Source organism: Patella vulgata, chromosome 2, assembly GCF_932274485.2.
Source record: "Patella vulgata chromosome 2, xgPatVulg1.2, whole genome shotgun sequence".
Lineage (NCBI taxonomy): Eukaryota > Metazoa > Mollusca > Gastropoda > Patellidae > Patella > Patella vulgata.
Window position 1 is genome coordinate 24,994,029 of NC_065880.2, and position 18,969 is coordinate 25,012,997.

Genomic DNA, 18,969 nt, shown 5'->3' on the forward strand with positions numbered 1-18,969 from the left:
TAGTTATAATAATTATGCATCTATTCATAAAGTATTTATTTAAAATCATACCATAAAAGAATATCTACATCTAGTACAACACTCTGTATGAACATTCGCCTTTTAACAGGAACATAAAATATCATAAATGAACAGTAAAATAATATAACATCTTTCGGCTTCTCATCTCCCAGCATAAATTCAAGAGGCCCTCACACTCTCACTTAGAAAATATAGATACACCTATTATACCCGTCACTTCCATTATTTATATAGGTTCCATTTTTAATCACCAGGAAAATCTATGAAATATGTATGTAATTGAAATGAAATGAGTTTAGCGTCCTACTGCTCTGCACCGACTGGGCAAATGAAGACTAGTATACACCATGCAGTGCGTTATGAGAGACATTTTGCCTGGACAACGGCGCTACGGCTTCCTTTGATTTATAATTCTAACTGTCAAGGGTTCTCTTAGGTGTACGCCAATTTGTACACGGGACCTCGGTTTTTCGTTCCATCCGGACGACTAGACACTATCCATGCACGGCCCTCCGTCCTACACCACTGACTAGCGAGATCTCAGGCCGGAAAAGTCTCGATGAACTTTCTCGGCCAACACCAAGAACGAACCCGATACCTCCAAGCTACCGGGCCAGCGTCTTGCTAACTGAGGATAAATCTCAATTCGATCTAGAATAATTAAATGTTGTTCTGTCACCTTTAAAACTATCACACACCTGGTTTTCACGATGATGTATTGATACGTGTCCTTTAAGATGGAAACAATCTGATTAAAATACAGATCTATATTTCGTTTCGTTTTTATACTTTTGGTGGCCTCCACTAAATGAAGATCTGACCGGTTGTAGTGGGAGGTCGCGTCAGGGGTCATACAAGTGATTAATAACTTAGCGTTGATGTTTCTAGTGGGGTTACCCACAGTCCCGTGCATCGCTCGCCAAGAACTCGCCGCAACAAACCGTTTCATTTGCTAATCCCTCACATCAACAAGAACGTAGGTTATATAACAACTATTCCAGATCCTAGTGTAGTAAAGTCAGTAAAACGGAACTTTGAACTATAAAAAACGAAATCAAATAGGATCTGTGTTTTAATCAGATTGGGCTGGAAAGAAGTTTTCTTAAAATCTGTTCTTGCATTGTCATAGCGCCAGTATACAGTGACAAACTCTTATGATTTACCCGAAGCTATTTGAACATGTATCTGACTTTCTGGTGTTCATCCAGAAAAAAAAACAGATTATAAAGTGTCCTTCAACAATGAAAGGTACTAGTGCTATCTAGATACATCGTCTATTCAAATGGAAATTGTTAGACATTGAGGATTTTATACCTTTCGAGTAGCGGTATTTATGCACATGTGGAATAACATGCATTCTCATAACCATCGGTTTCAACCTAGATTCTAACTAGAATGTTTACAATAAATTCAAAGAGCAAACTTTCAGTGATTCGAGTTAATCTCTATGCGCAAAATAAACATGTCTAATATTTCCTGGTGATTAAAACTTGAATCTCTCATTAAATGTACAGTAAAAGAACGCAATTAACACGATATATCAATAGCGTGATTTCAATATTAACAACTTAAAGCATGATGCAATATAATATGGTTCGGTAATATCTCAATTACGCAGTTTTCAATGCTTTTATTATGGTTTTAATGTTTTCATTTTTTTCCTTGGATTTCCTCCAATTTCTCGATTCTTGCTCTTGATGTCCAAGTCGTGATTTTGCTAGACTTCACGGTAAATATACACTACAAGTATCAACTATATTAAGCTTACATGAGCAAGATAATAAATATAAATTACATTGTTCACCTGGACTCATTATTTGCCATGTGTTAGTCAGGAATCGTGTTTGCCCGTGTAATGGGACTCTATGTGGGTGTGCGACCTAGGCACCGGTGTGAACACCCCACCCGTACCTTGTAGCACGACATGAGCCGCCCTGAGAATACGATATAATACATTCACCCGTGGCCGTCATAATTTTGGGAAGAAGCTAACCATAGCAATAAGGAATTTAACTATATCTTCTTCTCACATTGCGCCGACATCGTTTTCTTTCTGCTTTTGGTCTCCTTTTTCTACACATCTGCAAATGTTTGTAGTATTCAGCGCGGTAGTTACAGCATTTTTCGAAGTATTTGGGGTAACTGTATGAACATTTGGCAATTTTAGCTGACAAGGCCTTGGGATATCGCTTCTTCCTTTTAGAAAACATCATCTTCACCTTAGATTTAGCCAATCTGCGGGTCACGGCATGGACGCCGATATTACACGACAATCGTTTCTTAGCCGTCTTTTCGCCGAGTTTACAACAACTACTGGAAGTTGGTTTCCATTTAGGTTTACCTGCTGGTCGAATATTACCGGAAGGATGCCAAGCTCCTGGACCAATAATCACCGAATCCACTGAAAAATACAAATTTGAAAGAATCTAAATAAACAAAAGGTACAAATTGAAATCGAGAGATTGGAGTGTGTGTGGTGGCAGTGGTGGCAGTGGTGTGGGGGGGGGGGGGCTAATGGCGTAGTTTTTAATTTGTTAATCTACTTGCGCGCAGAGGCAGCCTGCAAGACAGATAAAATCATACAGGTAATATTACTCCTTGTAACCTACAATCATTACCGCTTTGGACCATTCGATCACTCAACCTCAATATACTTCTTTATATAACTAGCCTGAACCGGTCTCCTTGAAGCACCAAGGGGGTGTTGAGAAATATACATCGCATAATCCAGGGAATACGTTGACCGGCCTTCGCTCGGTATCGCCTAAGACACCGGATGTTGAACCTTCTCTCCCGGAGATCGTCCAGGCTACGTGTATCGTCAGCAATTCAAGTCTCGTGTATACCATTGGCAGCACGTTAAAGATCTGGAAATCGAATTGAGAGCAGACGGTAGCACGACGGTGAGAGCAAAACTACACTCATAGAACATTGTAGGCTGATGACTGTCTTTAATAACGCGATTGTTATAGGAAGTATGTCGTTAAACCCCACTTTATTCAATTTTATTTTTCCATTTTTGTATTGAAAAGCTTACATCCAATTTTAGTATAGAAGACAGAGAGACGAATGAATGAATAAATGAAATGGATTTAAGTCCTATTTTTCTGCACCAACCGGGTTATAATGTTTACTATGAGGGAAATTTTGCCCATACAACAATGAATTCCAACTATCTAGGGTTCTTTTACGTGCATGTCAACGTGTTCACGAGAACTCGGTTTTTCGTCCCATCCATATAACTTAGCTTACAGAAACACGTCGATGTGTATCTTAAACATAATAATGTATAGTGCACCTACATGTACCATTAAAGCTGACTAAAATAATATTGGCATTCTCATCGCAATAATTCATACTTTAATAACTCAACGTCTAAATTAAAGGGGCATTATGTAAGATTTAGATAAAGAGCTGGTCCTTCTCGCTATAAAATTTCAGAAATAAATAATGCAAAATGAATATATTGAACATTTCATTCAAATTACTTTATTTTGAGCCAAGTTATCAATGGTTGAAGATTTGACAAGATGATCGTAACCACAGTACTAGTAATTCGAGTCTTAACCGTGTCTGTCTATTTTTAAATTAAATCATTAAATTTCCTAGCCGTTTTAATCTACTTAGAAATCTAAGCCATCAGATAGCTTCATAGCTACATTTGATGATTAACCTCAATGTTGGAATAAAATGGGGTTTAAACATCTTTCTTTTGTGCACCTACATCGATGTTGAAATTGAGAAATGATCTCTGTGATTGGCACCATGTAATGGTATTTCAAGTAAACTTAGTCAAATTATTGGAAGGAAAGTATATCTACATTCCAGAAATAGCTGGCATTCAACACGTGTCAAGATGCGAGAAAGTAACAGTACACCTTTCACTAGTTTCCATCTAATTATTTACATACTTTTTAAAACAGACAAGTATGTTTATGTTGTTTATTATGATTTTTTCTCTTGGTTAATATCAAGGTTTTAGGTAATTTATTGAATTTTAGATACGGTCTTAAATTCCGTGTCTTTTGGGAGTAGGGCTGTGTTCCCGTGTACTGCTAATCTACTGATGTATGTGAACACGGGCTTTTTCGGGTAAATAGTGGGTCTGGGTAAATTAATCCACGTTTGAGGCAATTGTTTATTTCACAATGCAACTCGCCGAACCATTGGCCCTGTTAATTTGTCAAGGACAAGCGCACTCACAATTCTTTAGTAAGGACCGTGATTCCCATCATACCATGATCAAAATTGTGATGCGGTTTCAGACCCCTTATAGTCCATATTTAATATTGGAGGTTACAAAATGGCGGAATAGGGGAATCGTCATTTTGAACGATCATGCGACAGGTCGTCAAATGGAGAGCGTATGGCCACAGATCACTAAACATTTGCCCATTGACTTTAATGTTAATTCTCGTCTCTTAGACCGGCTCTAACTTTTTCCCAAATTTTCGTTGGGTAGAACGCTTTCTACCACAGATGGAGCAACATGTGGCAACCTCTTGCCCAAAAGCACGTATGAGGTTCACCATGGAAAACTTGAGATACACAAGCTGGAAGTAGAGACAAAAAAACATGCAATTTTGGACCCTACATTTCAACCTAACCAACCTCTCAACTCTTGTATCCTTCCGCTTCAAAATCATGAATATTCACCAAAACCTGGTAGAAAATGTATTTTCAAACCCTTTTCTTCGATTCTACACCAAAAAGTCAACAAAAATCGCCATGCAAAAGGGGGAAAAAGGGAAAGGGAGAGAAAGACTAAAAATAACTTTTGCCCTACATTCGGCGTAGAAATATTTGGTGAGCTGTGTCCTATTGATCAGCTAGCTTAGCGTTCTTACTAAGACTAGTAATTATTTCCCCACGAATGTAGTGCGAGTTATAAATAGACAATTTTTCCCTTAATTTTTCCTCCCCTTTTCCTACATGTTTTGGTTGACTTGGTGGTCTAGAATTGGAGAAAAGAGATCAAATGTACACTTTCATAGCAGTTTGGGTAATACTGATGATATTACAGCGGGGGGATTTGGGGTGTAATCCTTTTGTCGGAAGTATTCCTCGTAGAAAAAAATCTAAATGGTCAATCCCCTACAAAATTATGATGAGGAGATTGTCAAATGCGGTCCCCTATATGCCTATAAAGTTGGGAACCAACGGAATGATTAGCAAAAGGCTACAGCCTGTGATGTTACAGCCATTTAACATTGAAATCAATGGGCAAATAATTGCTAGTCTGAGTCCATAACTGTTTGCGCGCTGTGGTATGCGAAGTCCACTATTCGCACCAATCAGTACGTCGGTATCAAACGCCTTGACACTGTGAAAAAAAATGAAATGGGGTTTAACGTCCTACTTTTCTGCACCGACTGGGCGAACGAAGACGGGTTGATATTATGATATAAGAGGTTGTTTTCGCGTCATTCTATTTAAAGGAGCTAAATCGCTAATACTTTGGATCTAGAAATTGGCACAAATGGGTCGCAACACATATAATAATGTAATATGAATTTATATAAACTGTTTTACATTCAATCGTGTCCGTTTTACTGTGAATTGTCAGTCATCAGTTATGTTCGGCGAAATACGCCAGAAGTCTCAACCGCAAGTCAGTTTCTAGCGTCTGGTTATTCCAGTCAACACCGATATTATTTATTGCGCATGCTCTCCAAATAAGAATATGATATCGCCGTTTGACATGACTTGTGGAATATGTGTCTAGCCTCATTCTTTGAGCACCTTGTTACAAATGGCGCTGAAACGCATTATGGTACACGATTCGTGTACCAATGGTAAAATGTTTATTTTGTCTTAAATATTGGATATCAGAAGCCCATCTTTTCCAGGTAAGATCACAACACCAATGCTGATTTAAATTGCAAAAAAAATCGTTTTTTCAATATCGAAGATTTTGGATGATATTGAGTTACGGACTTAGCTACTTTAACCTCTCCCCGAAAACCTTTAAATATAGTTTGTATTGTAAACATATTTTGTACTGTACATGTATTTTGAAACACGGTAAAACTTCCGTGATGTCTTGGCGTCAGTCTTTTTAACCAATGTTCAACACGGTTACTATTTCAACTCTATCGAGTCGCATGCGTTACATTTAAAGTTCTTAAGGTGATTATCTGTCCGACCGAAAGTGGAATCATTTGATTTTCAATCAATTCGGTTCTCTTGTTCATTAACTTAAAGATATCAACCGACAGTTTGGATAAAATAGGAGTAGTAAAATGGGTATAAAGATAAAACCAAGGCTATAAGCATGGTAACACTTCCAATCGTATCAACAGATTGGCTACGTTTTTTTTATCCAGGGGTTTATTAATACGTTAAAACGGTCGTTTTAGCTCAATCAGAAAAAAATCCAATTCAGACAATCTGTCTTTTAAAAAGAGGACATAAATCAATGCTGGTGGATTGTTACCAACGAATATTACCCATGTCAATAAAAGCAAAATAAACAGATTTAATGGCCACTCAACACAACTAGGTCATTTAGAGACTAGTATATGATATCTCTATATTCATTCTTTAAGAAACGGGAGAATTCATAGAAGACCAGTAGCCAGACGATCATTATTTACCAAATACAAGTGTAAACACGACTCACCCATTGTTGTAACCTTGCATTCATCGATCGGTCGGTCCAGGCGTTTAACGTCCACTTCCACCAAGGGTGATATCGTAGACATGTGTTTCCTATGGAACTTGCCAGAAGAACCCACAAAATAGGCTTGATCCAGCTTATTTGGGTAAGACACAGTGTCTTTGTAGGGAAGCACCAAAAGTATGTTTCATCGAAAGTAGAGGCTCCGGGTGTAAGAAAAGAATGGATGGTGAGCGTGCACAGTCTGGCCCGCTTTGCCAGCCGATTCTCAGCCGAATCCTAGGGCCTATCCGACCAAAAGTATGTTTCATCGAAAGTAGAGGCTCCGGGTGTAAGAAAAGAATGAATGGTGAGCGTGCACAGTCTGGCCCGCTTTGCCAGCCGATTGTCAGCCGAATCCTAGGGCCTGTCCGACCTAGGTTCAGGGATGTGGTAAGGTAAATTTATGTTTGACTGTCAGCCAGGCCCTAGGGCCGACCGCCTGTCCGACCTAGTTTGGGGGGGGGGGGGGTGTTTTGCATTCATGGGCCATTATTCTTTTTAACTGTTGATTGGCTGATGTTCATAGTGTGCTAGCCAATGAAAATCTACTTTAACAGCTTGTCATGTCACTTTATGTATGATCACAACCAAATTATTGGACAATATGAATATAAGTTATTGGGTGAAAGGCGCTTACTTTATTTCCTCCTCACTCTAAATGTCTTTGAATTGATCTTTACAATCGCATTTTAGCCTATCAAGAATGTTAACGACATAAAATTATATAAAGGGGAAATAACTCGTTAACATACAATTTACACTCCGTGTTGCTTGATTAAATCACGGTAGGTTATTAGCGTATTTTGGCAAGAATAGAACAAGAAAAATTGTAATGACTTACTTCTTACACATTCCAATGTTACAAAATAACTAGCACACTGTAAAAGATATAGGTGTTATTTTACAAAAATAGCAGTCTCTGTGTCGTAGTACGAGCACGCAGTTTCCGGCGTGGTTTCCCCTTGTCAGTGGAGGGATTTTGTAAATCAATAATGTTTATGAGAAAAGTTTCTCGGCCGTGTGCTTTATCCTTTATCGTCAGATGTGGGACAGGATGGGCACTCAAAGCACGAGATAATGATATAGACATAATGTGATATCACAATCAATGCTTTGCATCCATGAAATTGAATCACAATGTCATTGTATTAATTCATAATAAAAGTCGAACGAGGTGTTGAATTTCTCTGTGTAAAAAGCTCAATGTGTATGTCTATACGCCAAAATGACGATAGAGACCATGCGGAAGGGGGGGGGGGTACATTGTCTCAGGAACCTGGCAAACCCCCTCCTGCAAAAATTCCTGGATCCGCCCCTGCAGTGGTGCAGAACGGGGGAATTGACAAGGACAGCTGTCTAATCTTTCAAATGGGACGATATATAAGTAGGCCGTGGCGCCGCTGTCCGGACGAATTTACCTCATGGCACATTGTATGGCTTATGTCGGTCTTCATTAGCACAGTCGGAGCAGAACAGCAGGATGTTAAACCCCATTTGATTTCACGAGCACGCGGGGGGGGGGGGCTGCTAATAGTCGTTAAAGAAGCAACTACCGAATTTGGTGGCCGTGGGATCATTCCTCTATCGATTTCACGTTCTACGGTTTAATGCACAATGTAAATGATAATAGTACCTATAAGTATAATATATTTGCCTACTTATCTTCTAAGTTTGTTTTCAATATAATATGATTCCAAGATACCTGCAAAATAATTAAAGGGTGCCAGCGTTGTAATAAATTGTCCAAGGAAAAAGCATGCCAAGTTTCGTGTTAATCGTACATAATTGACGGAGTTACAGGCTTTCGCCCTTAAGAAGAAGAACAAGAACAACAGGGTAAGTAGCGCCTGGGACCAGTTCCTGATCCAAAAAGATTTCAAATAGAATGAAATGGGTTTTAACGTCTTACTTTTCTGCACCAAAAGGTGATGTGCCAGGACACCGGTGCCGCAGCATATTCTTATTTTGATTTCTAGCCACACCCTCGATCACCTTCTGGACTAAGACCTTGAAATGCCGAGTTGTGGTTATTGATGAAAATACACGGACTTAGTTTAGTACATAGTTTCCACCCATTATTGCTCTTATCAAATACATGTTTTTTGTTGAATTAACATTTAATATCCGACACGATTTTTGGTCACGATTATAAACATGAAGTTGTAATGATTATCAGTGAATTTCACCCCGGAGTATAAGTTTATTTATTATTTAAATCCTGAGAACTGCTTTTATATAAATAGCTACAAATTCATTAATGTGTCATTACTAACAACTTATATAGTTTACCCCTTTTATAAAAGTCGGCCACCGAATCAGGTTAATTATTTGATGTGTGTATTTTTCTTACAGTATGAAAGTCAAGTATTATTCGATAAGGATATGTTTTTCATCCAAAGTCTTTATAAACCGCATGTACTAAAATTCAAAAATACCGTTTGTTTACGTACATACGCTTAAATTTAAATAAAACTACACTTATCGTTAAAAAAATAGTAAAATAAATAAATAACCCCGCTTATGTCAACATAGCAATCGTGTTTGGCTTTTAAAGTTATCGGTCGAAGTAATAAAATAAGATAAATGTGGTAAAGCATCCAAACAATTATATATTTTCAAAAAACAAACAATTGGTTTTGTAAATCCCGCATTACGAAATCGAGCATTTTACAGCGTTCATTGTTGGCATGTGAATTCGGTCAAGGTCATCTCTATTGTTACATATTATTACAATTCCCTAAGGGCACATTTTAGAACATACACCAAGTGTTTTTTCTAGCTTATAACGGCTATAATACAATTGTTTTTTGTTGCTTTAGCATGTATGTGCAAATAAAAGTTTTGCAGACATTAGATTAGAAAAGAGTGTTGTGTATCTTTCCTATCAAGGTGTTTATCAAAATGTCGACAGCTCGCCAAACTCTTGAATGGAAACTTTAAATAATAATTATATGAGACTTCAAAACAGAGTCAGATTTCAACATGGACCAATTTGGCTCATATTGTGAATTATATATACTGTCTTGTATATCCTACAATCCTGACTCCACTTGGTGAAATGAAACGTCAAGGGGTTTAACGTCCTACTTTTCAGTGCCATCCGGGGTAATGAAAACGGACATCAGAGATTCAGTGTGCAAACAGGGAAATGTTGCCAGGAAAACGGTGTCTCCGTCTACTCTTCGTCGAATTCCTACTGCCAAGGGTTCGTTTTAGGTGTACGTCAACGTGTCCACGGGATCCCGGCCTATCGTCCCATCCAAAGGACTAGACGCCAGTCCTTGCCAGGCGATACATGAGAACGCTCTAGCAGCAAACGTCATAATCTGATCTACTTGAAATTGATTGTCTTAGCAGTTTATGATATTCAGAATTGTTGTAGAATCTAGACAACGATCCACCGATGTTTTTCATAAAAAAGAAGTTAGCTTTTTATTTAAATTAAGTATCACCGTGCGCAAACCATTGTTGCCAGATCAGGCGACTTAGCTGCTGCAGGCATAGGAACCTATCTCCTAGCAATTCATCCAGACCACCGATGTCTTAATAATGTCATTCGGGGTTAACTTGTGTCACAAAATCAGAATTTTATTCAATATTTAGTCAATGCCATTACAGATCAAAAACGGTTCTTATTCCTGAGAAATTGATACTGCCAAATGCAGACATTTGCCCAACGCTTGCATTAGCTTAACTAAAAAATCAATCCATTTTTCTAGGCAAGGTTTTAAAATTATTCTAAAACACAAATAGTGGGCTATTTACTAAAATAGTCGGATTTGACACACATTAGTGGTCTAAGAAGTATGAAAGATATTAATACTTGTGCATAATTTACGGTTATGTAATAAATAACTCGCCTTTTCTTGGTTAAATCAATCGAAACAATACATTTATATAACAATACCCGTCTAATAATCGTCGGTCGCAATAACTACTGTTTAACCACAATAGAACCCGGTTGTAACTTTAATTAAGTGTTTTCAGAATCGTGTATACCATAAATACTCATACCGTACTTAACGCACCTGAACGTGTCCATTTATACAATATATCATGTGAATTGCTATGTATATGGGACAATCGTAGTATTTAAATAGTGTTTATATAAAGAAATAGGGTCAATATTACAAACAGTAGTAAATATTTGAGCTGTCTCACACACTTGATATAAAAGTCTACTTTATTCTTTAGATTTATGATTTGTTTGTAAATAAATAAGGAATTTAGGGCACGTTAAGAATGTTAGAGTAAACAATGGAGAAGAGAGTGGGAAAAGTGCGGCTTAACGTTCACTTGACACAAACAAGGTTATTTCGCGACCACCATAGGGTCTTTAGCAGTGGATGGAAACCGGAGGACCCGGAGAAAACCCACGAGGTAGGACAGGCGACCGCACTCCATGTCACATACAAGTATGGGATCGAAACTATGTCACTTGACTCAATGACAGACCTTATGATGTAAAGCACACGCCTTAGAACAATGGAAAAGAATTTGTATAAATCCTATACAAACAGGGCAGTGGCATATTAGACACTTATATTTAAATTCAGTTGGAGCCCTGGTAGTTACGATAACGTCGCTAAACTAAAAATGGAGATATACATGTACTTGACGCTTTTGTCCCTGAAACGACAAAAGTGCAGTGTTTTCATTTCTAGGGTTGTTATACTCTAGCGGTCAACGAACTGGACTTGTGAGTTCCGATTAAAATATCCCGGTTTCTTTGGGATAGCTGTCACTTACCAGAAATGTTGACTGGTTGAACCGACAAGGAAAGTGTGACTAGTTCCTCTGATGATACAGAACAAGCAGGGAACACATTGTGCACACAACAATGTCGTTCTTACCAAGAAAATAAAGATAATTAATTTTGAATGATATCGTATCTACCGTAACCTTAGACTCCACTAATTACCGAAAACCCAGGCACTCAAGTGAGACGTTTTTTCACAGGTTTATGTTAAACTACTTGAAAACCACTAAAAGATATGTACAAATCTTAAGTTAAAAGCCAAATCGTGTATATCTCACCGATGGATTGATAGACGTGTCTTAAATTATGCATACAATCTCATTTAAACATAACTGATGTAGCTAAAACACGTCAAATGGAAAATTATTTTCTTACCCATCAAATCGTCTTTTACAATTCACACCGTCCTACATGGCTGAGTCAGATTTGAATATATTTATGCATGTTCGTATAGCCAGTGTATGGGACAAATCGGACAATCTATAGGCCTACCGTTGAACAAGACACCCACTTTACATAAGAAATAAAAACACGCGTACATAGTAAATGAATATGTACTGTTTTCACGGAAGCCTAACAAAAAATGTTGACAAGTGGCAGCTAACTGGAAAGGCAGCTAATCATAATAATGTCAATGATCTCATTGGGGTCATAAGGTGATCTTTTGACAAGCAACAGCGCAACCGAACTCTGACATGATAGAAAAACAAGGTGAAATTGTTTTGAAAATAAATACTACGTTCACGTTTAGACTGTAATCCTGATAAACAGAGATTTACAAACCTGTATAACGTATTTAGTGTTCCATTTTACACGAAAAATACCATATCGAAAAGCTTCTGGTTATAAAAAGCTATGTACGAACTGGGTGCCCTTGAAAGAAATTTTTTTATGATGAAGTGATTGTCATCCATCAAAATGAGGAAGATTTGCATGAAATTCTGATCATTAATAAGATAGTAAACAAGTTTCAGTTGCTACTTACTTGACAAACAGCATTATTCATAGATTACTAATTCATCTAAACAACACCTGTACACCTACATATACTGTTGACACTGTACTTAAAGGAACAGATTGCCAGATAACATAGAATAACTCTTTAACACCCCATAGAAAGCAATGCATGGACGCTCCACTTCATTGCATAACTTAGTTTTAAATATGAGTATTACTATTAGATAAAAGACGTACACCAGGTCATTTCGGGGCTAACACGTTGTTCAATTCTTTTGTAATAATTCGATTGCCCATAGGGGTCTTAAGCTGTGGGCGGAAATTGGAGGACCCAGAGAAGACCCACGAGGTTGGGCAGGCGACCCTACTCCTTGTCAGGTACACTATAATATATAGATTAAACAAACAGAATGTTCGCATCATTTATGTGTTTTATAATTAAATGTTAAACATATTTATAATTAATTGATAAACTATCCCGAGAAGAACCCAGATATAAATTCGTTTATAGCGGTGATCTATAAGGAAATCGACAAGAAATCAAGCATTAGATTGTAATCTACCACTGAGCCAAGTGTTATCGTAGTCATTAAATTAAATGACATGGCTATAAAAGTGTCCATCAGCTCTGTTTTTGTTTAAGGTATAAATGTCTTAAGTATTTACCTGCAGTTCCCAGCATGTACGTAGAGAAAATCGTCATCCAAATTAAACACTTCATAATGAGTTCCTCTTGGTTTTAAATTAATTAAGTCCAATTATAGTTATTCACTTTAGAACTGAGTATGATGCAAGCGAGGTTTTACATACAAGATATAAGTATAACGTCTTGCTGCTCGGTCTTTAACTGTTGATCTGTCGATTTGAGGTTTTTCCTCCTCTATACCAGACCAGCTGATTAAAGTAAGTAGAGTAGCTATTTCTACACAGGGCCGCTAATAACAGCTGATCTCCCGATCTCTTCTCTTACGTGACGCTTTATAAATATCTCAGTAAGGAAATGAGTACAGCAGATATAAGTACTGTATATAAAGCCTTTCCCCGTTGCCTCGTGTTAAAACTTGCTAAGGGGGTGTCAATCAGAAAGGACCGACCAATCCACTTCTTACCATATTTCTATACCGTACATTTTGGTCTGGGCCACCACCACCCTATTGTTTATCAGCTTGAGATTTGATTTTTCCAGCAATAACATCGATGACGTCTTACTGAGAACGACACCCTTTTACAAAAGTAAATTATTATGTCATTATCCTTGTTTTACGTCAAGTTAATTATTCCCGTCGACAAAAACAATTTTTAACTGTTTATAGGTTTCTCTTTGATGCACGCTCAATATAAATGTCGATTGCTATTCTTTTCTTCCCTATGATATGTTGTTATAGACTAAGTAGATCCAATTTTCATAAATACAGGATGGTGACCTAACGCGCTGTAATCTGTACGGCAACCAAGAATCCGCCTCTTCTTTCCAGATGCTCAAATGTGCAATGCACTTGCGGCAGTGCCATGTAATTTCTCAGATGTTTATGCAATCATTAGCTCTGCATTACAACTTGACTGAATTAGCATGTAATTAATATGTAATTGGAGGTATGTTAAACTTGCCTTTATCTGTAAATCAAACTTACAATATCATTTACTTAATAAAAAAAACCCATTAATGTAGTATTTACTTAATAAAAATATGCCGTCATAATACGTGTGTACTAATGAGTATGACGAAACCTGTCATAAAGGGAATAAAACAAAATATACGTATATCCTCTCCAAATCGGGTCGTTTACTTACTCTGTGTATAAAAAAATCATAAAAGCTACATAATCAAAGTAAAAATAAGCTTTCTTTTACCCTGGCACTGAGTATGATCCGAACAAGTTGTCCTGATCAAGCAGGTTCAATGGGATTTTTAGTTATTCAGGCGTTATAGCTTGCTTTCCACAAAAGATGCGTTGGTATTTTTGATTATAAATACACGATAGCAAAACAAAAATGGCTAGCTATGTGTTGTGGGGTGAAGTGGTATGAGGTGTTCTTAAACTCTTCCTTGTAAACATCTGTGTAATTATTCATAATGTCAGTTTCCAATTATAGCTGTATTATGTCAAGAGAGAGCGAAAGCGAGAGCGAGGGAGGTGGGGTATTTAGAAGTGGGGAAAAACTCTCAGATTAGGCAGGCGACCCTATTTCTTGTCACGTGCAATACCCGGGGTCGAACCCATGACTTACATAGACAACGGGTTGTTTGTTCTACAGCGCACACATTAAACAAGTCGGCAAATGAAACCCACAGCCCACCCGACAATAATAATCCGGATACCGACAACCCACCCTGGAGTTGTACTACTGTATAGCAGGGGCCTATTTTTCACGAAATCTTAACAAAGATAGAATCCAAATTTTAGTAAATTGATTGGATAATATTAGACTGATTTTAGCGCTTAGCCAATCAAAATTGAAGTATCTACTAAAATTTGGATTTTATCTTTAGATAAGATTTCGAGAAACAAGACCCTGGTCACATAAAATACGTTGTGGTGAATTCATAGGATTGTAATAGGCTTTAAGTTATCGAGAACATCTATAAACTGTGAAAAATAGTAAACGGTTAGGGAGCCGTGGGGGCTTGATGAGTAAGGTGTTGGCTCGCTAACCATGAGGTCCAGGGTTCGATTCCGGTGGTGGTTGAGATAGTTTCTCGGGAATTAATCGCCGTGGTGTCCCCTTATCAGAGGTACAGGAATGAATTCCTGGCAAGGAGCAGCTTCTAGTCGTTCGGGTGGGACGAAAAATATGGATCCCATATACTGAACGTTGGGAGTGCACGTAAAGTAAACCTCGATAGCTGGAATACGAAATATTTCTTACATGGCACACTTCCCGGTTGGTACAACAAAGTCGGACGTTAAACTCCATTTCATTTCATTTGTACACCCCCCACCCCGTTCTTTTACAGTTGATTTCTTACTAACGGTTCTTTTTTTTTTTGGCAGTTACATTATTATTTTAAATATGTTACAAATGATATGGTATTTAGCGTCTTACTGAATGACAGTTACATTGTTTGCATATTTTCAATATATTACAAAAGATATGGTATTTAGCGTCTTACTTATCGCGTAAATATGCCATGCACTGTGCTATGAGTGAAATTTAGAACGAACAGCGGCATATCCCTATACTCAGCCCGAACAGCGGCATATCCCTATACTCAGCGCCATATACTCACCGAGCCACGCTGATTCACAATATAAATTAATGGAGCTAAATCTATATTCTTTGGCACCCAGAAATGAACACAAATGGGTCACAACGAATATAATAATGTAGTATGAATGTATATAAACAGATTTACTTTCAATTGTTTCTGTTTTTACTTTAATTTCTAATCAATTATGTTCGGCCAAATAATGCGAAGAAGACAAATTGAATGGAAGTCTTGTTATTCCAGTCTACATACCGGTAGTATTCCTCTGCGGGATAAGTCGCTTCATTGCAAATGGCGCTCGAGTGTGCCAATTTATAATTTTCATTTTGTCTTGAATATTGGATATCAGAAGCCCATGTTTTCATGGTGAGATAACAACATCAATGTCAATTAATATTGACCAATAAGTCGTGTTTGCAATGTCGAAGACTGTGGATGATATTGAGTTAGAGACTTGCCTCCTTTACGAGGTAAAGGGTGGTAGTTCTTTATATTATCAATGGCAATAAGTTATGAGGAGAGGTTGTTTTATTTGACCACAGACATACCGCCTATATAAAGAATTAACCGAGGGATTTATCATATTAATACCACGATATATTAGTTGTACTTAAACAAGTAAAAGCCACATAACTATGATAGTCCCTGTGGATTTACATGATGTTGATGAATATCTGTCCCGCCCTGAAAATTCTATGGAATGTGATCATTCAGTACTATTATTTCAAATAAATTATAATTTACCGAAGGAACGGAAGATTCGTCCTTCAATAAACGCGTGGTGTCATTAAGTTTAAGTATGTAGAATCAAACGAATTTTACCCCTGATTAGTATAAATCGATGGTTAAAAATAGATGAATGGCCATTGCCTAATACCAGCATTAAACATCTCGTATCTTAAATAGGAATTTATAGACATGAGGTTACAATGTTATTATACCACTGAAATGGCATCGGTTCGTGTATTAAAGTCTCAACGAATCAAAGAAAAAAAAAGTGTTGTTTTCCTTTTTTGTTGTAGTTAGTTTGAAATATGAAATAAGATTTAATTGTACTACTGAACCAATTCCCCACTGTACACATTGTCAAAATCTTTACTCGTTAAGTTTTCTGCCTGTACAGCGCTTGTGAAGAAGGCTGGGGCGGGGGTAAAAACCTAATGGAAGCTTGAGATCAAAATAACTAAAATAACACTTATTTTTATATTTAGTCGTACTTTTAAATAATTGCTTTTAAGACGCATCCGAGAATTTCATCAATGAATTGGACGAGGTATCGTTATCAATTTCGGCACATTCATTGCTGGTGACACCCACAGGAAATTTCACGAAATGTGTCATTTTCTTTTCATGTTTTTCTGCTCATAAATTATGATCAACCAGCATGTCTCATTTGTTATAAATATCAAATGCACATATATATTAATTCAGACTTCATTTTAGCAGTGTAACATGACTAATAGATAGCTGGGAACATAAACTTCTTAAAATACAACCGCACCTATTTTTATTGTAGCGTATCATTGACACCATATCCATAGATACGTGCAATTTAAACTATGCATTGTATTATTTACCCTCTATAAAAAAAAAGGTTTGAATAGAGTAGGGTGTGTAAAAAACACTTAAAATATCTGAATTAGTTGCTAATTACCGGTTATTATCGAATATTACATTTATGGTAACATTATATTTTTTCACACATTAACAGATATGAATAACTTTAATTTCAACCGTAACTGTGTTAGCTGATTTAATATATAGTAAAGATATATAAAGATATATCAACGTTAAAGATACATTATTCAAGAGCTAAATCTGCGTATTGTCGGTTTTTTATTTTGGCTTCATATGTTATATGAATTATTATTAAGACATTTATTCACACGACAAGCCTGAACTCTCTAGACTGTCAGGTGGCAGAGATTTAAACCGATTTGAATGCGATCTCCATTTAATGATTTAATTTAAAAACGGCGATTCTCAATTAACAAGTAACGTTGTTATGGTAATAAAAAATATTTGCAGCATCTTGTCAAAACTTCAAACAGTGATATCTTGGTTCAGAATAAAGTAATTTGAATGGGGGCTGTCTAGTTGTTTGAATAGGATAAAAACCGAGATCCATCCGTGTACTAAATTACGTGCAGGTAAAAGAATAGTAAATGGGACAGGGCATCGGTAGATGGTGGGAGGTCGGTCGTTAAACATCAATGTTAAGAGATTGTGGAAACCAGATATTCATCGATGAAGGGTAACGTTACCCCGATGTGTAATAGTTCAGTGGGACTATTTCGCAAAATCAGTAATGATGATTATTGTGTAAATAACCACGACAGGGTAAGAATCGGGTCAATCAGATTAAAATCCACAGACACGATAAGAATTCTGTTAGCTAGAATTTCTCCAATTTGTGCTCATGAAGTCTACTTGCATTTGGTGTTTAATCTTATATCGTTGGATCTTCACTTGTGGTTTGCAAAAGGTGGTGCTTATCTCCTTATCTTTTACCAAAATCATTTTTAACAAGAAACTAGATAAACCATGCCAAACTGCCGTGACTTCTGTCCTAAATACCGATGATGTAAAATAGTTGGACTATCTCATATCTATTTAGAATCACGTTATAATAAATAGGCTCTTTATTGTTATTATCAGAGTGGTATCTGAACACAGATGGTGAAATGCCAAGGACGATATAATCTAAATACTATCTGGAACTGGCATATCAAAGAATATACTATTAATATCCAACTATATAACATGCCGTATCCAGTCTAAGCTAGGTTTTATGTATGATACAAGGTTACTGACCGCTTGTGGAATGGGGGATTATACTTCACACTATGTTTAACATATGTTTATTTATCCAGTATAGGAGGCACAATTCCAAACATATACATTTTACGTAGATTTCCAAGGTTATATTTTGGCAGTGCTGTTTGGTTTTGGTTTATTAAAAACTTTGAAAATTAAGAAGTATCTTTTTTTATATTTTATAATATTGAATATTTTCACCCTAAAAATCCTTGTTGAAAATTGTATATTTAATTACTATTAGTTGGAATGATAATCTTATAAACGATAGGGAAGAATTGTTTTATGGGATGAGGATTAACGTCTTTGTTTATAAGTTAGTAACGTGTTTCTATAGATTTGGGAACTTGAGAACTAAAAGATATATAAATCCAAGAAACATGGGATGAGGATTAACGATTTTGTTTATAAGTTAGTAACGTTTTTCTATAGATTTGTCAACTTAAGAACTAAAAGATATATAAACCCAAGAAACATTCACTTCTTCAGACACATTTATTAACTATAATAATTTAAGAAACCTTACCAGTTAAACAGAGATCGTAC